Consider the following 20,538-nt stretch of genomic DNA (forward strand, 5'->3'; position numbering starts at 1 on the left):
GAGCTCTTTATACAGTAGCAGGAGATATGTAGACTCGGTTCTTTATAAAGTAGCAGGGAGACAGTTCGTTATACAGTAACAGGACTGACTAGACTCAGCTCTTTATACAGTAGCAGGACTTAATGTAGACTCAGTTCTTTATACACTAGCAGGACTTAATGGAGACTCAGTTTTTTACACAGTAGCAGGGACACTCAGTTCGTTATACAGTAGCAGGAGTAACTGTAGACTCAGATCTTTATACGGTAGCAGAGAGACTCATTTCTTTATACAATAAAAGGACTGACTGCAGACTCAGTTCGTTATACAGTAGCAGGGAGACTCAAGTCGTTATACAGTAGCAGGAGTAACTGTAGATTCAGATCTTATACAGTAGCATGCGTTACTGTAGACTCAGCTCTTTATATAGTAGCAGTAGTTACTGTAGACACAGTTCTTTATACACTAACAGGACTTAATGGAGACTCAGTTTTTTACACAGTAGCAGGGAGACTCAATTAGTTATACAGTAGCCACAGTTACTGTAGATTCAGATCTTTATACAGTAGCAGGGAGACTCATTTCTTTATACAATAGAAGGACTGACTGTAGACTAAGCTCTTTATACAGTAGCAGGAGTTACTGTTGACTCAGTTCTTTATACAGTAGCATGCGTTACTGTAGACACAGTTCTTTATACGATAGCAGAACTTAATGTTGACTCAGTTCTTTATACCGCAGCAGGGAGACTCAGTTCTTTATACAGTAGCAGGAGTTACTACAGACTCAGTTCTTTATACAGCAGCAGGACTTACTGTAGACTCAGCTCTTTATACAATAGCAGGGAGACTCATTTCTTTATACAGTAGTAGGACTTAATGTAAACTCGGTTCTTTAAACGGTAGCATAATTGATGTTTGACTTGTTTAGACAATATATGTTTTGGTTTGAATTCAACCATATCTGAATGCACATCAGCATCATTTGGATGATAACCGTATTACACATCAAATATTGATTAGTTGGTTGATTATAACAGACTGTGATGAAAATGTAACTTCAAACTATTCCGGAGTAATTTCCCATATCGAACATACATGAACATAATTTTATATTAATAGCAAATGCCATCCAGAGAAAACGTTTAGAATCGGCAAGCTATCAGAGGTCAAACGTCTGTATGAAAGCAGCTGAAACGTATTATGTCCGAATTGTATTACAAAGTTAAACAAAACTTAACAAATCGGTGGCAGCTACAAGTGGATGCTTAGAAACTTGTATACTTACTTAGGTGACCTCAAGAGTTATGTTCAAGTTTGTATCGCAAATACTTCAGTAAGGAAAATACACACACACACACACACACACACACATATATATATATATATATATATATATATATATATATATATATATATATATATATATACACACCACCTTTTATATCTTATGAATCATATTTACATGAATCAAATATAACGTAAGCAGGGTACTTGAATGCCAAAGATAATGTTACGACTCTATGGTCTTAAAATAAGCAATAGAAAAATAGTGACAAGCAACCAGCTTTGTGAAATTGAAGAAACAATTTATTTCCCAAGAATACAAAGTGAAAATGTAAAAGACGATCTTACGGTATACCGAATTAAATTCCAAATAATCATTGAATTACAGACACAAGTCCTAATAATTAAAGTTCTGAATAAACTTTAGTGGAAATCCAAATTAAGTCCAACGCTGAAGGTGTTGGTGTGCATGTGATGGCCCGTATAATACTGATATGGCAACAGTCTTATATTGGATTACAATAATACAAGCTCGAAATATATCCTTATTTGAAATTTCATTACGAATTCAAACCTCTATAGACCCGGCAATTCAAAGAGTTCAAAGGAAAGTTCCAAAGTTCAAGACTCAGATCTCTCTCTCTCTCTCTCTCTCTCTCTCTCTCTCTCTCTCACACACACACACACACACACACACACACACACACACATCAGAATGAATTGATCTTAGAATGTGTAAACACTGTTCATCAATGTATGTAATCAATGAGAAGACGCCATCTAGAATCTCTACAAATACGTCCCCAAAAAAGGGAAAATACACGAATCATGCACATTGTCAGTGACTGAGCTTACATGATCTGTTTTAGTTTGAGATTGTTTCACCCGCACAGTATTATAGGTGTTACACTCAACGAGAAACGGTACACATTTCTAAGAAAAAATCTTAATTACATATAATTTAAAGTAGCTTAAACAAATATTCAGTCATGTTGATATGATGTTCGATAAGATGTCTGCAGTGTGGCAGATTATACTGATGTCTAGCAGTCCTAAGATGAATCTCTTAATGCTGAGCGCCAAAAAAGTCAGATCCTATTGCATTTGTATAAGCCTTTGATATGACTCGGCCCGATTTGAACTAGCGACCTCCCGCATCCTAGGCGGATGCTCTAATCACTAGGCCACTGGAGCGGTGAATATTAAATGAACATTATTTGTAAATATAGTTTTAAACGCTTTATTTATTTTACAAAATTTAATAGTGTATCAAAATAATTATATTTTATATTCCTAAAGTGGTACTAAGCCAATAAAGTTATATATATATAAATATATATAGACAGACAGACAGAAAGACAGAGAGTTGACAAGTGTCGGTAAGTCAGGCAGTAATGTGTTCAGCCCTTGATCCCAATTTCCACTGATCACTCTATATGCATCCCTCTTTACAATGATATGGTCTGATCGATGAGAATACTTAGCGTAGACGAAGCTCGATGTAATAGCATACTATATAAACGTAGTTAAAGTAGTTGCAGTCTAAATGCGACTGCAACAGTCAGAATCTGAAAACATTCCTTTTCTTCTCCAACTGTAAATCTGAGCAAGCCAAAAAGTAAAAATTTAAATACAATGAATATAAATATTATAACACAACTTTTCAGAATAAAACACAGCACAAATGTAAAGCCATGTAAAATTTTAGTTCTGCGTATTATGTAAAGTAAATTTTATTTAATGTCAATTGACTCCAACAGTTCTATGAAGGAATCTAGTAGATGCTATCTAGTTATACTGTATAATAAAAACGGGGGGGGGGGGGAGGCGGATGCATTTTAGCGATATACGCCATAAAAACTGTCAAACTTAAATGCTATTAAGATAAATATTATATTCTGCCTAAACCTATAATTGCTAAAATATAACTAACCAAAATCGAAGTTCAAAAATACCCTCTATACGATATTTTTAAGAGATGTAACGTGCTACGAAATAGGAATAAAACTGACGTAATCTCTAAGTTTCTAAGAAGTGAAAACTTTGTTCTAGCTTCCAGTAATTTATCGATATCTAGATCAGTTTATAAGTCACAAATCTCCCAGATGAAAGATCTGTAATTCCTTGGTTGATATCACTTCCATAATGTATAGATGTCCATAATGTATAGATGTCCATAATGTATGGATGTCCACAATGTATAGATGTCCATAATGTATAGATGTCCATAGTGTATAGATGTCCATAATGTATCGATGTCCATAATGGATAGATGTCCATAATGTATAGATGTCCATAGTGTATAGATATCCATAATGTATAGATGTCCATAATGTATAGATGTCCATAATGTATAGATGTCCATAATGTATAGATGGAACTTTGAGTTCTCAAAGTTGTTTGGCTCTAATTTGACCAACACAGGATATTATGTTGTTGATAGTCAATCTATAATGCTTGTAAAGTTGAAGAAAAAAATGATATTATGGCAGGATGATAATAATAATGATAATAATACATTAGTGACTGTGGCAGTGATGATGCTATTGTGGTTGCTGTGATGACGATATGGTTGTTGTTGTTGTTGTGGGGTTTAAAGCCATTTTTCAGCACAAGATAGGCTATACATGGCGGCCAGTATTATCGGTGGAGGACGAACCCGGGAATACTCCAGAAAGAACCACCGACCCACGAGAAGATACTGGCAAGCTTTCTCACATACCCACATTCGCCGAACCCAAGACTCGAACACACGCAGAGAGAGGTGAGATGGCAGTAATCCGTAACGGTGAGCTCTTTAGACCACTCGGCCTATGGTGGTGGTAATGATGATGATGATGGCGGTGTGGTGGTGGAGATAGGGATGATAATAATATAATTATGATGATAGTGATAATGATGATGAAGTGGGGTGGCGATGATAATGATTTGGTGGCGGAGATGATGTGGTGGTGGTGAGGATGATACGGTGGTTATGATGATATAGTTGGGATGGTGGTGATGACAAATATAATGTTGTGATGACGATCGTGATACGGTAGAGTTGATAATCATAATATGGAGATGGTGGTCTTAATGATGTGATGCTGATGACAATGTGGTGGTGTAGTGGTGTGATGGTGTGGTAGTGGTAGTGACGACGATGTGGTTCTGTTGCTAAAGATAATGTATGGTGGCTATAGTGAAAATAATCTAGTTTTAATGATGATGATGATGTCGTGGTGGTGGTGCTCATGATGATGTGATGGTAGTGATGATGATGTGATGGTGCTGAGATTGAGGATGAGGACGAGAATGTTTATAGGATAATGATGATCATCATGTGGTGGTGGTGATGATAATGCCATGGTGACGATGACAATTATGTGGTGATTATGATATTGATGATTCTTTGGTGGTGATGATGACGGTGTACATTTAATGATGATAATCATGTTGATGAGGATGTGGTATTGGTGTTTGTTGATGACGACAATTGTGTTATGCTGATGATGATAAGGTAGTAATGATGACGTGATGATAATCAAAATGTGTGGATGAACTTGATGATGATCATCATGATAATGTGGCGGTAATGATGATATGGTAGTGACAATGATCGTGATGATTATGATGATGATGAATATCACAACGACGTTTTTGTTGTCGTTTTCGCTGCTAAGCTCCCTATAATGTCGTAAATGTTTTCCATAGTCTCTTTGAGTACACGCGTTAATTCCTGTTATCCAAATATTTAAAACTATGTAAACCCAAATTCACACTGGTGCCGGATGAAATGAACCATTTAACTCATAGTTTCATATTTGACAGTCATCAATGTCACGTGCTTTTGGTACAAGCTCATTTTCGCTTGCTTATACATTTAGAGTATTGTAAGATAAATAACTTCGTGACAAATTACAAATAGGATTCCAAACATGCACTGCATTGATACACATGCAATTAGAGGTAAAAATTTAGAAAGTTTCAGAGCGTTTTATTGGAAGTTTTTGAAGAATGTTATTTACTAACGCAAGCAAAAGTAATCATAAAACGATATGCCATGTCTGTATGTGAGGGCTGCTATGGTTGGGGTGGGGTGCTCCCAATATTTTATTTAAATTATTATAGACGTCCCACACAGGCTCGATTTTGGTTGGAAGTTAAATTAATATAGATGTAAAGCTCCGAGCCCCCAGTCAGGAATGGCGACGGTTAATTGATTAAATATACAAAAAAGTGAAATCCAACGAATAACAATTTAATAACAATACAATAGTCAAATAATTAAAATTTCTCAAGTACTCTCCTTCTGCTAGACACTGTAATAGCCTATTGCATCACTTGAGTAGTAGTGTGAGATATATTTCCACTTGTCCTTGTATTCTACTCATGTGTCTTCTTCTCTCCTGTTTGTCCCAGTTTCTTCTCCTGTTCCTCCCGACTTCCTCCACATTACTTCTTCTCCTCGACTTGTCTATACTCCTTCTCCTCCTTCTCCACTTTCTCCTCCTGGACTCCTTTACTCCTCCTCCACCTTCTATACACCTTCTCTCCACCGACTAGACCTTGGGCGACTCCAACTGCTCCGCTAGTCTTACTTCCGTCACCCCTCTTATAGACACAGTACTCAGCTGAACTTAATGTTCTGTCCCTTAAAAAGCTTCCTGTGAAAACACAAGGACGGTACAATATTTTTTATTAGACCTCTCATCTCACACAACACCAAGCCTATCAACAGATAACGGCTATTAAACTTTTTCGGTCAAGCATTCATTCCCATCAAAATACTCATATGTTCTTGCATAGTAAAACAACATCTTAATAAAAGCACGACATCAATTACTTCTCATACATACATCAATAAATTGCGTCACATTAGCACATATTCCTAATCCCATTATACGAAACAATATCACAACAATCAGCGGCATTTCTTTACATTACAACTCATACTAAGTACACAAATGTTAAAATATCCATGCTCTGATATATCCATACATTATATTAACTAATCTTACACACTTCAACTATTTTCCAAATTCATAATTCAAGCATGTGTAACTTCTAACATAGCACACGAATCAATGCACGATTTTACAATGAAGTAACCTCATAGCGAATTACAAAATTAATTCTGACCACAAGCTAACAATCTACATAATTCTCTACATAAAACTCAAGCCCATTTCTCAAATATGCATATAAATGAAACACTACAAAAGTAATTATAAATACTAAACGATCTTAGTAATGAAATATACATACTTCACTTACTTACAGTACAATGACGTGATATTCTGCAAAAATCGAGCAAATAACTTACTGACCTTTTCGAAGGTTTGTCTTTCCTTAGAATCTCCTAAGTTTTACCGCCAAATTACGAGTGGCTTCGTTCTCGGAGTAATCCTATTGATTAGCAATCTGTCAAGGCGAATACTAAAGTTTTTCTCATTGTTCTGAAAGATATAATTCGGATCTAAATTGTTATCACACCCTCTATCTCAATTCCGATTGGATATCGCTGTGAACCGATCCAATCGAACTTAGCGGGCAATGTCCCTCTCGCTGTCTGTCGACGTGGGGACGGACGAGAACACGCCTCGTTCACCCCGCGGGCTCCCTTTGATCATAGACTAACTATTAACACGTAGGTGTTAGTCATGCGAACCATCGCCTTGCCGATCCTAATTCCGGGTCTCCGGTCGGTCATGTAACATTGAGTAAAAGATTAACACTAGCCCGCGGTAGTCATCAGACATCAAACACACGGCCGCGGTGCTATTTTCAAAACAGGTAGATTATACATGTAGTTTATACGTGACTGTATAGCTGGGGCTTAGCAAATGTGTCACTGCAGAATGATTGAAGTAGACCAAAAGAACGCGAGGAGTTCATGGTCGTCAAATATACAAATATTTCATGGTTATCTGTTAGAACACTGAACAAAGCTTGCCTTTAATGACAGTCTTAAAAATGAATTTTAAAAGTGTAAATAAAACTAGATGATGTGATAACGAAACGGGATTGACTGGAAAGATAACAGTTTTTCAACTGAACTATTAAGAAATAGCTGCTCAGAAAATTGATACAGCTAAACAATATAAGTTTATTGTTAACACCTTGGTGGGCTGATTCTAATTGATATCCGACTTCAGCCTTATGATCAAATAGAGACTACAACGCTTTTAGTCGAACAGATAAACTAATCTCAAAACAAACATAAACAGTCAATAATACTAAAGCGTTTTTCAGTATGACAGCCGACCGTTGTTCTTCTTATTGTTCTTTTTCTCTAATCTTGATAACGATAAGCCTGAGGCGGAAAAGAAATGAGTGCATCCCCTCATTTTGACACGAACACACCACCATCGACATCAGAGCTTATTAGTCATGTCACATCCTTTAATTCAATCTGTGTGTGTGATATATATATATATATATATATATATATATATATATATATATATATATATATATAGAGAGAGAGAGAGAGAGAGAGAGAGAGAGAGAGACAGACAGACAGACAGAGAGAGAGAGAGACAGACAGACAGAGAGAGAGAGAGAGACAGAGACAGACACACTTGGATTTTAAACGTAGCTTTAACCATTTTCCTGTCATATCGCTACCTCATCTGCATTGTGGCAGTTTATAGTGATGTCTAGCACTGGGGCATCATGCCGCAGACATGTAGCACCATGTCCCAACCAGTCATATTAGCCTGACAGCAGGCCGACCAGTTCTAACACTAACCTCTAAATGCTGAGCGCATAGGGAGACAGCTGCTGGTACCATTTATTTTAAATAAGTCTTTTGGTATAACTCTGCCGGGGTTCAAACCCGCGACCTGCCGCATCTGAGGCGGACGCTCTAACCACTTGGGCCACCGGAGCGATCTTACTAGTCTATCGCCGTTTACTATTAACAGGAAAAGACGTATGTAATATTCCCGTGACGGAAGGTGCTGCAGAGAAACTGTTGATTTTATGCTTTTTCCCAAATGAGTTTCACTTCTTTCAAGATATTTCTTCAGAAATAAATCCCTAACGGAAGTTAAATTCTCTTTTATTTTAAGTTTCCACCATATTATGACAAAGACCCTTTTTTGTATGCCACTTGTCAGTTATCATGGAGTACTAAATGTGTTCTCTTTTTAAATAACCCCGATAACGATATCAGTTTAGTGAGGTCTTACAGCCATAAATAAATTGAATCTTTTCTACAGTTGACCTGATATATTTTGTACATTTTTAGGATAATATAGTCCTCAAAACTAAATGTTTGCATAACGACAATGTCTTGGCGACACCTTCAAGGTCATGATGAAGCAAGGCCCACTTGTCAGGGGGACACCCCCCCCCCAAAAAAAAAATTAAACAGCTTGCATTAACTTTCATTTGTAAAAAATTGTTTGAAAGGATCTAGACTAGAATATACAATATTCAGATTCATTTTATACATCCCCTTACGGAGCCACATTGGGTGCATATTGACACACATTAGGTTTTCCGCAAGTTATGTAATTAGACTTCATTGAAATGCCTTTTCAAAAAGAAATCACTTTGTACAGAGATGGTTTACTGAAATACTAATAAATGAAGAAGGAATCAATGCAAAGTATTGGTATTACGATCAGTAAAGTGTTTGTTTTCATTACTACTGCGCCTTCCAGCTCGATAATAACGTTTCACATTAACATTTTAGATCACTATTGGATGATTCAATAACTTCAAAGCAAATGAAATATTAGTTATATTGTTCTAGCTATACGAGGCATCTCTGTCAGGCCTAGTGAAGGTTTTATGTTGGGGTTTTATTTGTTGTTGGGGGTTTTTGTTGTTGTTTTTTTATTTTGTAATTTTTTTTATCTGAACAGTTTCATTGATACCAATAAACCTTTTGTACACTGCACTTTACCAACGGTCGTCATGAATTATATCATAATCAGCGACTATGCATAAAGGGTTACTATTAAACTTGCCATTCACTTCACAACACTTTATTATTATTATTGTTGTATTTTATTGTTATTATTAGTGTTGTTGTTATTATTATTGTTATTATTATTATTATTATTATTATTATTATTATTATTATTATTACACGAACCATGTACAGATTCAAAACATTGTACCATCTGTAATAAGTCGTGCTTGAAATTAGAAAGCTGTTTTGTTAAACGCTAAGTGACAACCATTGTAGATAGAATATAGTATTTGTGTGAAAATGACACATTATTATGAATATTATTTTGTCCTAGGAAATAAAGTTTCAAATGCGGTGTAGATAATCCTTATCTAATCTAATAATCACGCACGCGTTGCACTGTGTTGCTAAAAAAAATTCCAGTACCACGCAGAATCAAAGAGCCTTTCAAAAGATAACTGTGCTAAGGTCTTAGCAAAAGTTACGAGAGAAGTGCAAACCTTCCTTTGTAAACACGGGCGTGGTGTCTTGATTTTTCCATTCCTTTTAAGAATTCCACGAAAAAGAAGATTTAACAACATTTCAGTTCGCCTCATATCAATTGCGTATAATCTGTACAAACCTGAGGACCTATGAAGGAGATAGAGAATCTAGTAAATCAATTTTCTAATACAATGCACAGAACTCTTGGAGGAGCTCACATTCTAATATCAAAGAAACATGCAATGAGTAATCAATTTTGTTTTGGTTTGCATGGTTTTAGACTAGTGATATTGGTCTAATTTATTGCGACCATCAATTAAGCCAATTAAGGGAAAATTAATGCATCAACAAGAAATAGGCAAACATTCATTACAAATATCTAGAGAGGTAGCTTGAATGAAAAGTTATTACCGAAAACTGTAGTTTTAAAATGTTATTACCGAGTACTGTAGTTTCAAATGTTATTACCAAGTACTGTAGTTAATATTTTATTACTGAGTACTGTAGTTAAAATTTTATTACTGAGTACTGTAGTTAAAATGTTATTAGTGAGTACTGTAATTAAAATGTTATTACCCAGTACTGTAGTTAATATTTTATTATCGAGTATTGTAGTTAAAATATTATTACTGAGCACTGTAGTTAAAATGCTATTACCAAGTACTGTAGTTCAAAGTGTTATTACCGTGTACTGTAGGTTTAAAATGTTATTACCGACCACTGTAAGTTTATAATGTTACTACAACATACTGGGTTTAAAGTGTAATTACCGAATACTAGGTTTAAAATGTCATTACCGAAAACTCCAGTTTTAAAATATTACCGAACATGGTAGATTTAAATGTTATTACCATATACTGGGTTTAAAGTGTAATTACCGAACATGGTAGATTTAAATGTTATTACCATATACTGGGTTTGAAGTGTAATTACCGAACATGGTAGATTTAAATGTTATTACCATATACTGGGTTTAAAGTGTAATTATCGAACATGGTAGATTTAAATGTTATTACCATATACTGGGTTTAAAGTGTAATTACCGAACATGGTAGATTTAAATGTTATTACCATATACTGTGTTTAACGTGTAATTACCGAACATGGTAGATTTAAATGTTATTACCATATACTGGGTTTAAAGTGTAATTACCGAACATGGTAGATTTAAATGTTATTACCATATACTGGGTTTAAAATGCTCTTACCTAAGCTACGGTTTTAAAATATTTTTACCGAACACTGTACGTTAAAATGTTATTACCAAACAGTGAAGGCTGCTACTGAAAACTTGGTTAAAATGTTATTACCGAACAGTGAAGGCTGCTACTGAACACTTGGCTAAAATGTTATTACCAAACGGTGAAGGTTGCTACTGAACACTTGGCTAAAATGTTATTACCGAACGGTGAAGGTTGCTACTGAACACTTGGCTAAAATGTTATTACCGAACGGTGAAGATTGCTACCGAACACTTGGTTAAAATATTATTACCGAACATGATAGGTTAAAATGTTATTACCGAACACTGAAGGTTTAAAATAAACTATTAGCAACTTCCTCAAAACTTTGGGTTGGGCAAAAGAAGGAAACATATGAAAACCACTGTGTGGTAAATCTACGTGTTTACAACCTTTACACCCTACAATTACCATTATTCAGCCAAACGAATTCTCCAGGAAATAGCAATGCAAACATTCAAAACAATATATCCATTAGAACCGACAGTTGCAAACAGACAGTCAGTACGATTTCATGATGATAGAGCTGAAAGAAATTTTGAATAATTTAGAAATGAATGACATAATAAATACAAAAAGAGAAGAAATACTCATTCTTGAATGAAATCTTTGAAAGCTTTAAAGAAAAGTCCTGAAAAAGAAGGAAATGTTCATATATTATTTCCACGACAAGAAGGAAGAGACACAGTGCTTTAGTAAATGGTGTTTGAGTAGTGAATTCAAAAAGAAAATCAGCTAAATCGGGCGGCGAAAAGTGTAATAAATATACAGAATAAAGACTACAAACCAACAGCAAAGGAAACGAGGCAGATAACAGAGAAAATGCACAAAATATTGCAATTTTATGAAAGTTCAAGAGCACACGTAGTTGGACATTGAATCGATTTACAGAATAGCATTCGAGAAAAGATTAATATTATGGATTCATTCGTAATTGTTTTTGAAATATCTGTATCTCTTCATAAATCAGCACTGCAAAGTACCAGTTATTGGACTTGGCTTATTACGCTTAGCGCTCGAGTCCTACTTCGAGTTGGAACACTCGAAGTTCATAGTTTGGATGGCGAGATTCTGTGGTCGGTAAATTCGACAAAGATTTCATATGGGTTCAGTAGAATATGGTGTTGTTTTTATTTTACTCTTAGTGAAATATCGTAGGATATTCTTTGCTCTCAAGATATTTGAAAGAGAGCAATAACACAAGGATGTTGGCCAGGAAATTTTATAATTAAAATAAAATTGCTGGGAGGTAGGATGTTGTTTTTATTTAAACGTCATTTCAAAGTTGGTCGGGTTTAAGTGGCAGGGTGTTGATCTCAACAACAAACAACAAAACAATGTGGACAGTAGGGATATTGTGGTGGATGATAAGGATATAGTTGTGGATAGTACGGATATAGTGGTGGATAATGCGGATATAGTGGTGGAGAGTACGGATATAGTGGTGGATAGTATAGACATAGTGGTGGATAGTGTGGATATTGTGGTGGATACTACGGATATTGTGATGGATAATACGGATATAGTGGTGGATAGTACGGATATAGTGGTGGATAGTACGGATATAGTGGTGGATTGAACGGATATTGTGGTGGATAGTACGGATATAGTGGTGGATACTACGGATATAGTGGTGGATAGTACGGATATTATGGTGGATAGTACGGATATAGTGGTGGATAGTACGGATATTGTGGTGGATAATACGGATATAGTGGTGGATAGTACGGATATTGTTTTGGATAATACGGATATAGTAGTGGATAGTACGGATATTGTGGTGGATAATACGGGTATAGTGGTGGATAGTACGGATATGGTGGTGGATAGTACGGATACTGTGGCGGGGAAAAGACATTATCACCACTAATTTGATACTCAATTCTTTTGTTTAAAAATCATTTTCATGTTCTTCTCTTCTTGATTGTGCTCTGTTACAGACTATAGTAGCATATAATGTAAAACAAATTGTAATTATGAACTAGCCAATCATGTTCTAGTATCACGTAAATAATGATGCAGTTTTCGTGTTTGTTATGCAGTATGGATGAAATCAATGAAATCATTGTTATGGTTTTCGCACATAAGAGGAAATCACAGTCGAGAGTTATTTCACCATTTGTCTTCTATGGACCTACAACTGTGCCTTCCTGAAGACAAAAAGTATAACCCCCAAGTAAGAGATTGAATAGTCCCAGGGATAACCCCTACATTTATTTCCTTCTCTCAGCCATAGTTTATTATTTATTTTATTTCGTTAGTGGTTCATACATTATGAATTTAATTAAATTGCGACATACTCCTTCTCATTATCGCCATGCAATCAATATTAATTCTTGTGAATTTAACATTGTCTGCTTATTACTATGAGAATAGTTAGTTACACATATATAGTACCTTGTTTGAAAATCTTTAGTATGACCTTCTCCATAGACAAGCGACCCTAGACAGCTTGAACCCGGATAACCGCCTGAGACGAGAAATGTAAGGATCACCAAGCCCTCTCTATCACATGGATACAACAGAATGGAGGAGAATCGGATTAAAATGTCAGCCAAAGAATAGACCTGAATTTCAAATATGGCAAGAAAAAAATTAAAATGCAAGCGGCGTCCAACGGCTGTTATATTACAAAATCACTGTTTGCTATAGCTGCTTTGATTTAAATCTACAGAAAACGCAAGTCTTTGCTTTCAGCACACGTACAAGTTCATACTCCTTGTACTCGCATGAATATTGATAATAACGTGAAAAACTACACGCATCTCAAGATTTATGTGCCATTTTCAATGCCCTAAATTAAACTATTTTTCTAAATACTGAATTTGTCTAAATTTAAAATTAACATTTTACATCCAGGAAAAACGCAAACAACGTCAAAACAAATTATGTTAACGCGCTGGTAAGCTTTCACTGGAAGAAGTACTTACACAAGATAAACCACGAGGATAATGACTTGGATAAGCTATTATCGACGGAACGAAACGCTGTTGGTGGGTGGGTGGGTGGGTAAAGTAAAATCTATCAGATGACATAGGAATCAGAATAATAGATATACCATCCTTCTATATTTAGGTAGCTGAACATGTGAGATAATTGTTTCTCACATACAAAATGCTAAATAATGTGTGCAGGGGTATATACTAAATGTTGTACCAAAATGGCTCTTTAGATTAAAACACAGTACTGTGAGACCTTGTTATTGACAGTGCCCTTTAGTGGCGTCGATTTTGTTCGTTACAGAAGGCATCCTTTACTTACGGATGGGATAACTCATAACAGGAGTTTAATTATATTTCTCAGATATGTATCATACAAGGAACTGCTCTGTAAGACAGCGCAATACTCGGGAAATATCACATTACCCATATACAACATGCTTTCATGTTTTCTGTCAGATAATGCGCAATCATAAACAAAGTCTGTCACGTTGTCCTTGGAACCTTCTAATGCTAGCGAAGAATATGCCTTTAGTTCAACGTGTGAAACCAGCCCTAACATATTTCGTTTGTGATTAGCTGATAGCAGCCTTTTTCCACCAAAATTTCGTTTTTATTACATAAACATTAACTCTTACATGGTTGTTACGCCGCGTGATATAACTGTAGTGGTATCAAAACGGGGTTTTATTTTTTTTAGGAGACATTGAGCACCTCCTTCTACACCCCATTACTGAAATATCTTGGAAGCGCAACGACTTAAACTTGGCGAATCTTATGAGAGAAAAAAACATGAAAGGTCACTATATGATATTGTGCAGATACATATGAACTTACTGACATGATTAGGTAAATATTTGTCGATGATTTAGCGAGTGAATGCTCCAATAAAAAAAATATGATAATATAATTAGCGAATATATTAGTAGCCACGTAGATCATTAAGGAAAATTTAATTATAGAGATGCCATTGACATTTTAATTTTATGGAATCACCAAATACACGTTTCCGTAAGAATGTGACATTTTGCATAAGATGTAAAGTCTTTGCGAATGGCCCAATCGTATTAGTTTTTTGCAAAGATATTCATATGACACATATACTTTCGTGTAAATATACGAGCAGTGCAATATTTTTTTGTCACTGGATGTCAATTTACAAGTGTCGGTGAAAAATTGTATTCAGGTACTAAACTATATTTGACGGTAATCTTCACTGTATGCGGTCTGGTGGAAAGGTTTGTTTGCTATAAACTGACTCAGTTTTTGAAATTAATATCCCTAATTAAAAGTTGTTTTTTCTTATACAGCTACTGACAGAAAAATCACAATATTTCTACAATCACATACGCTATCAATGAAAGATATAGTTATTTCTACTACAGAATATAGTTTGGAAATGTGCAAGAAATTAGGAGTAGGATATAATCAGTCAAAAGTGTATGCCTTGGAAAACGTGAACTATGCAACAGAACTTGCCATTATGAATACTGTAAATCACATTTGCTTGCAATCGCGGTAAAGTCAAAAATGTTTGACACACGTACATATCATGTGGAAGAACAAATGAACAGCCTGACAAACTTTATTAGGTGTTCTCACATCAAACAATTCACGGGAAATCTTCCTTCGTCTGGGTAGGTATATTTGACACAACGCAAGTTTAGCCAACCATGCTCGAGCAGTCCCACATATTACTTCGCTGCGCATGCTAACTTTTCAACGGCAGCTTCGCCTTTCCAACAACTACTGGATTGTAGTATCTTTTGGATAAAGCCCGCTCAATTTGTTTATTATGACAATATATCTTACCTCCAAAGAGGGAAAGTTGTAAAGTTTTGTTTTGTCCCGTCTACCTTCAAGATCAGTTCCTATGAGTTTTGCAAACTGTGACTTGTCGTTACTTTGGTTAAGTTCTATGTGTAGTCCAAATCCAAACTTGCCATGCGTGTACCAATGAAAGTCGTTTGCAATTTGTTTTGTTAACATTCATAATTTGACCACATGCTGAAGGAGGTCGGTATCCTGCTGACCACATGCTGAAGGAGGTCGGTATACTGCTGACCACATGCTGAAGGAGGTCGGTATACTGCTGACCACATTATGAAGGAGGTTGGTATACTGCTGACCACATGATGAAGGAGGTCGGTATACTGCTGACCACATGATGAAGGAGGTCGGTATACTGCTGACCACATGCTGAAGGAGGTTGGTATACTGCTGACCACATGCTGAAGGAGGTCGGTATACTGCTGATCACATGCTGAAGGAGGTTGGTATACTGCTGATCACATGCTGAAGGAGGTCGGTATACTGCTGACCATAAGATGAAGGAGGTTGGCATACTGATTATGATTATTTTTATTGTTTGTTGACCCATAGCGCATACACACACGTGTGACGATCAGGGTACAAGTAGTAAAGTCACGGGGTATTTTAAAATTTGATCTAACTCAGCTATCAAAATCGAAAAACCTATTGTGATACTATATATATTCAATCCGTACTTCCATATCACGCGCCCTGATTAGAACAATTATCGTTCTGTTTTTTTCAGTGACGTACTCACGTCGACATTCTTGGATGTTGTTGTTGTCTGTTGTAATGGGGGGTGGGGGGGGGGGTTGACGCCATTTCTCAGCGCGTGATAGGCTATACATGGCGGCTAGTATAACTGGTGAAAGAAGAAGCCATATAAATTCCGATAAGAACCACCAACCCATGGGAAGCTAATGGAAAGCTTTCTCACACACCAACACTGGCCGTGACGGAGACTCGAACCCACGCGGACAGAGGTGAGATAGACGTCATCGACAAAAGCGAGCGCTTTAGACTTCTCGAACTTTTTTTAAAAATCCCAATTTGAATTGAATTTCATACACATTAGGATGTTAGATGTATTTAGAAAGTGTACAGAATGGGATTAAGTTGGATATGTAATAAAAAGAACACCACATTATTGTTTTGTTCAAAGAGGGAGGAAAGAACTCGACTAATACAGCTTATCAACAGGTCTCGACATGACGGCCTCCAACTGTCTGTACGTCACATCAAACTCGTTCATTCCGCAAACTGGGAGTAAAACATTTAAGTAGTATTGTGCATATATGTTTATATTTGAGGTGTAAAGAAGATATGCCTTAAGCACATTGCTTACAATAACTAAAAGCTTAAGATTATGTATGTAATCTAATAAGAAGGATACTGCAAAATTATGACCGATTGCTATTGTAAAATCTCGTAGAAGTGGAGCATCGAACGCTTTCTAGTTGTACAAAACTTGGAATGAACAAGTTGTGTGTGATTTAGATTTTTAGCACAGCTTTAAAAAAAATTCAGTCATATCGATACGATGTCTGGAGTTTGGCAGTTTATAATGATGTTTAGCACTGGGGCATCATGCCGCAGACATATCATGACACAAGGCCGACCAATCCTAACACTAAACTATTAAAGCAGAGCGCCTAGCGAGGCAACTGTTATTACCATTTTTAGACGTCGTTGGTATGACTCGTTCCTGGTTCGAACAATCGACCTTCCGCATCCGAAGCGGACGCTCTAACCACTTGGCCACTGGAGCCGTGAACATGAATGAACAAGATGTATTTGGCAAAAACAAAATCGTAACCTAACTTATTTGTATAAGGTTTATATATTACTTCATCATTATCATAGAACGAAGTTATCACGAAAAATGTCGATATTACATGATCTCGAGCGTACCGTAATTTTATATCGGCGCGTGAGCTGCATGTTTCTATGATTAAGAACTGACATGCTATGTAGACTCCCAAAGAACACCTAGGTGTGTGTGTGGGGGGTGGGGGTGGGGTGGCGGGGATACAAGTTAAATTGATGCGATACAGCTTTCTTATCTTCCACTTTTAATTTTCAGTTGAACTGAAATTCATTCTCTCCATGTCCTTGTCTCCAAGATACAATTTATGTCTGTGTCCCGTGATAAACTCGCAAATTAGAGATCATATTGAGTTTCTTAACAATACGACTTTTGATGAGAAAATATGAGAAGTGCGCACCATAGTAATTAAATAAATCACACCCTAAATATAAATATATTATACAAGAATGCTTGAATATAGCCGAATTAAACTTGAACAAAAATTTACAAGGCGAATAAGATCCTTTAAACATGTATATCTTTTAGTAAACAAAACAAGACTTGTTAAGGAGACCCGGGATCTGCGCACAGAATTTTCTGATAGCGCGAGTTTGGCTCCAAAGTTACCGTCTGTACTCGCTTACAAGACGAGTCCATATGCAAACTGAACAGATCCAGATCTGCCGTCTCATAATGCGCCGGCCGATCTGGGTCTGTGTAGTTTGATAGGAGTAATCAGTAGAACAAACAACTCGGACTCTGATCTGCAGACATATTATGTTACGGCAGATCAGGAACTTGATTGTTTGTAGTTTCACTCGACTTATAGGAGAGTATAGACAGTACACAACTGGAGGCTGTTCATCTTAGAAGTCATCTTATTCTTATTAGAATGTTATTTGTGTCTTTGTGGATTTTGAACGGGGACAATTATTCTTGAATATATATATAACAAGGTAATTCATGAGTTAATACTACACCATTATACACTGTCTCTCTTCATCTGCTTGATGTAGGTTCATTTACCAAGCTGGCAGCGTCATTTCCCATTATCTGCAAAGCAGAATTTCTAGCGTGCGTATCACTGCACTTTAAACTTGTCGATGTCCAACTAGAGTGCTGTTTTCAAAATTGACATTCTGTATTAGAACCTAAATCTGTATTGTGTAAAACACTACAATTAATAAGCAAATCAATTTTCAGCACATCAATCATTTCTTTTGAGAATAATGAATGTTCCAACATTTAAAAAAACAACAACTCGTTTTAATTAAATAACTGTTATGCACAAACGATACTTTCAACGGTTCAATTTTCTTTTTTTCAAAAGACACAGAAATAAAAGCAAAAGTAGACCTGGGATTTATTATTGTTCCACAGACATTAACAGCTATCTTGATGATGTATGTTGTGTGGTAGCTTATACACCCAAAGAGAATGCATTCACTGTAGAGCTGCACTCAGCCACCTACTGGTATACATGTAAAGAGTATTTTGCGCAGATAATGAAGGGACCCTTACTATATCACAAGACCGATAGTGATACACGCTTATTGCCATATCATGATGTAATCAGATCACAAGCATATGACTAGGATACCATTAATTCAAATCATGTTTGTGGTCATATTTCTCTCACACGAATCAGCCACTGCATGCTGTAACTTGATAAAATTGCTATTAACATTGACTGTGTGAGCAACAACATAATGTAAGAAAAACTTTGTTGTATTGTGGAACGCAAGAGGTCTCATACCGAACGAATCAAACACCTGCGTGAAAGTGGCTTGATAGTACGTGTGTGTGCGTGTATGTGTGATTTGGATTTTTAACGTAGCTTTAATAAGTTGTCAGTCAAATCGCTACGATGTCTGCAGTGTGACAGTTTATAGTGATGTCGAGCACAGGTGCGTCGTGCCGCATATATGTAGCATGATGTCCCACCCAGTCACATTCTCCTGATACCAGGCCGACCAGTCCTAACACTAACCTCTTAATGCTGAGCGCCAAGCGAGGTAGCTGTAAGTACCATTGATAGTACGTATTTTGCCGTCTATTTCAGTTGACCTAAAGATAAGGGCTGATAGGTTCTTAAACGTTTAAATGATACAATTATTTAACACTAATTAAATAATGACCACACACTGCGAAACTAATGTTACACTTGAATGATTTTCTTTTGTTTCATATTGTAGCGATTGCTGTTAGTAAACCATTTTGAGCTGAATATTTTTACTTCACGTCATACAATACAAAACGAGACTCAAACACGTAATACAGTGCAACGAATTACTCGTATCTTAAATTACTAAACACTTATACCTAAAAATTCAAAATCAAAATATAATTAACAGAATCTAACAAAGCTATAAACGGATACGTAAATACAAATACCATATACCTTAAGTTTATTTCATTAACTATTTCGTGCAATCCTTTTGGACCAAGATATTCGCCAGCTGCATTACAAGATAAACTGACACAACATTCTTAAATATGATCTTATCAATATGTATTTAAAAAAAAAACCATTAATGTTTACATTGGAATATCATACTTTCTGCATTACATACTGTTTAGAATTCAAAATCATTTATATGAAGTTTGCCATTTAATGATTCTAAAGACAAAATTTCTCCTTGTAGTTGATACATAAAGAGTCTCTCTAAGAACTGTCAAACAAACAACAGCTACGAAAGTTTAGCAGCACATATATATCTTTTTAAATCGTTACATGTTTTCTAATATACAAGCGTATCATGGCCACCATGTATAACCTATCTCGCGCCGAGATACAGCGTTATAAATCAAACAACAACCAAATACTCGTTACATTATCTAGATTATTTCCATAAATTATCCTATACCATTAATAGTTGTTTTATCTTGCAAGTAGCGTGCCAGTGACACGATTTAAATAAACATTTACACAGTCAATATAACCAAACGTTTTCTTTATACTATTTACGTCTTTGAATTCATTATTTTAAAACTTTCTCCCTCTGCTTTCATGTCATAAAAGCACAAAACGAAGTTGCTTAATGCTTTATGAACACACACACACACACACACACACACACACATA

General features: G+C 35.9%; 1 protein-coding gene and 1 long non-coding RNA gene across 5 annotated transcripts in view; one reads left to right on the forward strand and one right to left on the reverse strand.

Moving 5' to 3' along the window:
• The window catches only part of LOC149781268 (uncharacterized), a 103,109-nt gene that overhangs the window by 35,853 nt on the left and 46,718 nt on the right, over window positions 1-20,538 (reverse strand). The window lies entirely within an intron of this gene.
• Window positions 19,197-20,538, forward strand: part of LOC149781269 (uncharacterized) — a 65,487-nt gene continuing 64,145 nt past the window's right edge. Inside the window, exon 1 of the long non-coding RNA XR_016414666.1 lies at window positions 19,197-19,474. This is a non-coding gene — a long non-coding RNA (uncharacterized LOC149781269). The remainder of the gene's footprint in view (window positions 19,475-20,538) is intronic.

The sequence above is a fragment of the Sinohyriopsis cumingii genome, chromosome 15 (genome assembly GCF_028554795.1).
Source record: "Sinohyriopsis cumingii isolate HCF-2022 chromosome 15, ASM2855479v2, whole genome shotgun sequence".
Classification (NCBI taxonomy): domain Eukaryota; kingdom Metazoa; phylum Mollusca; class Bivalvia; order Unionida; family Unionidae; genus Sinohyriopsis; species Sinohyriopsis cumingii.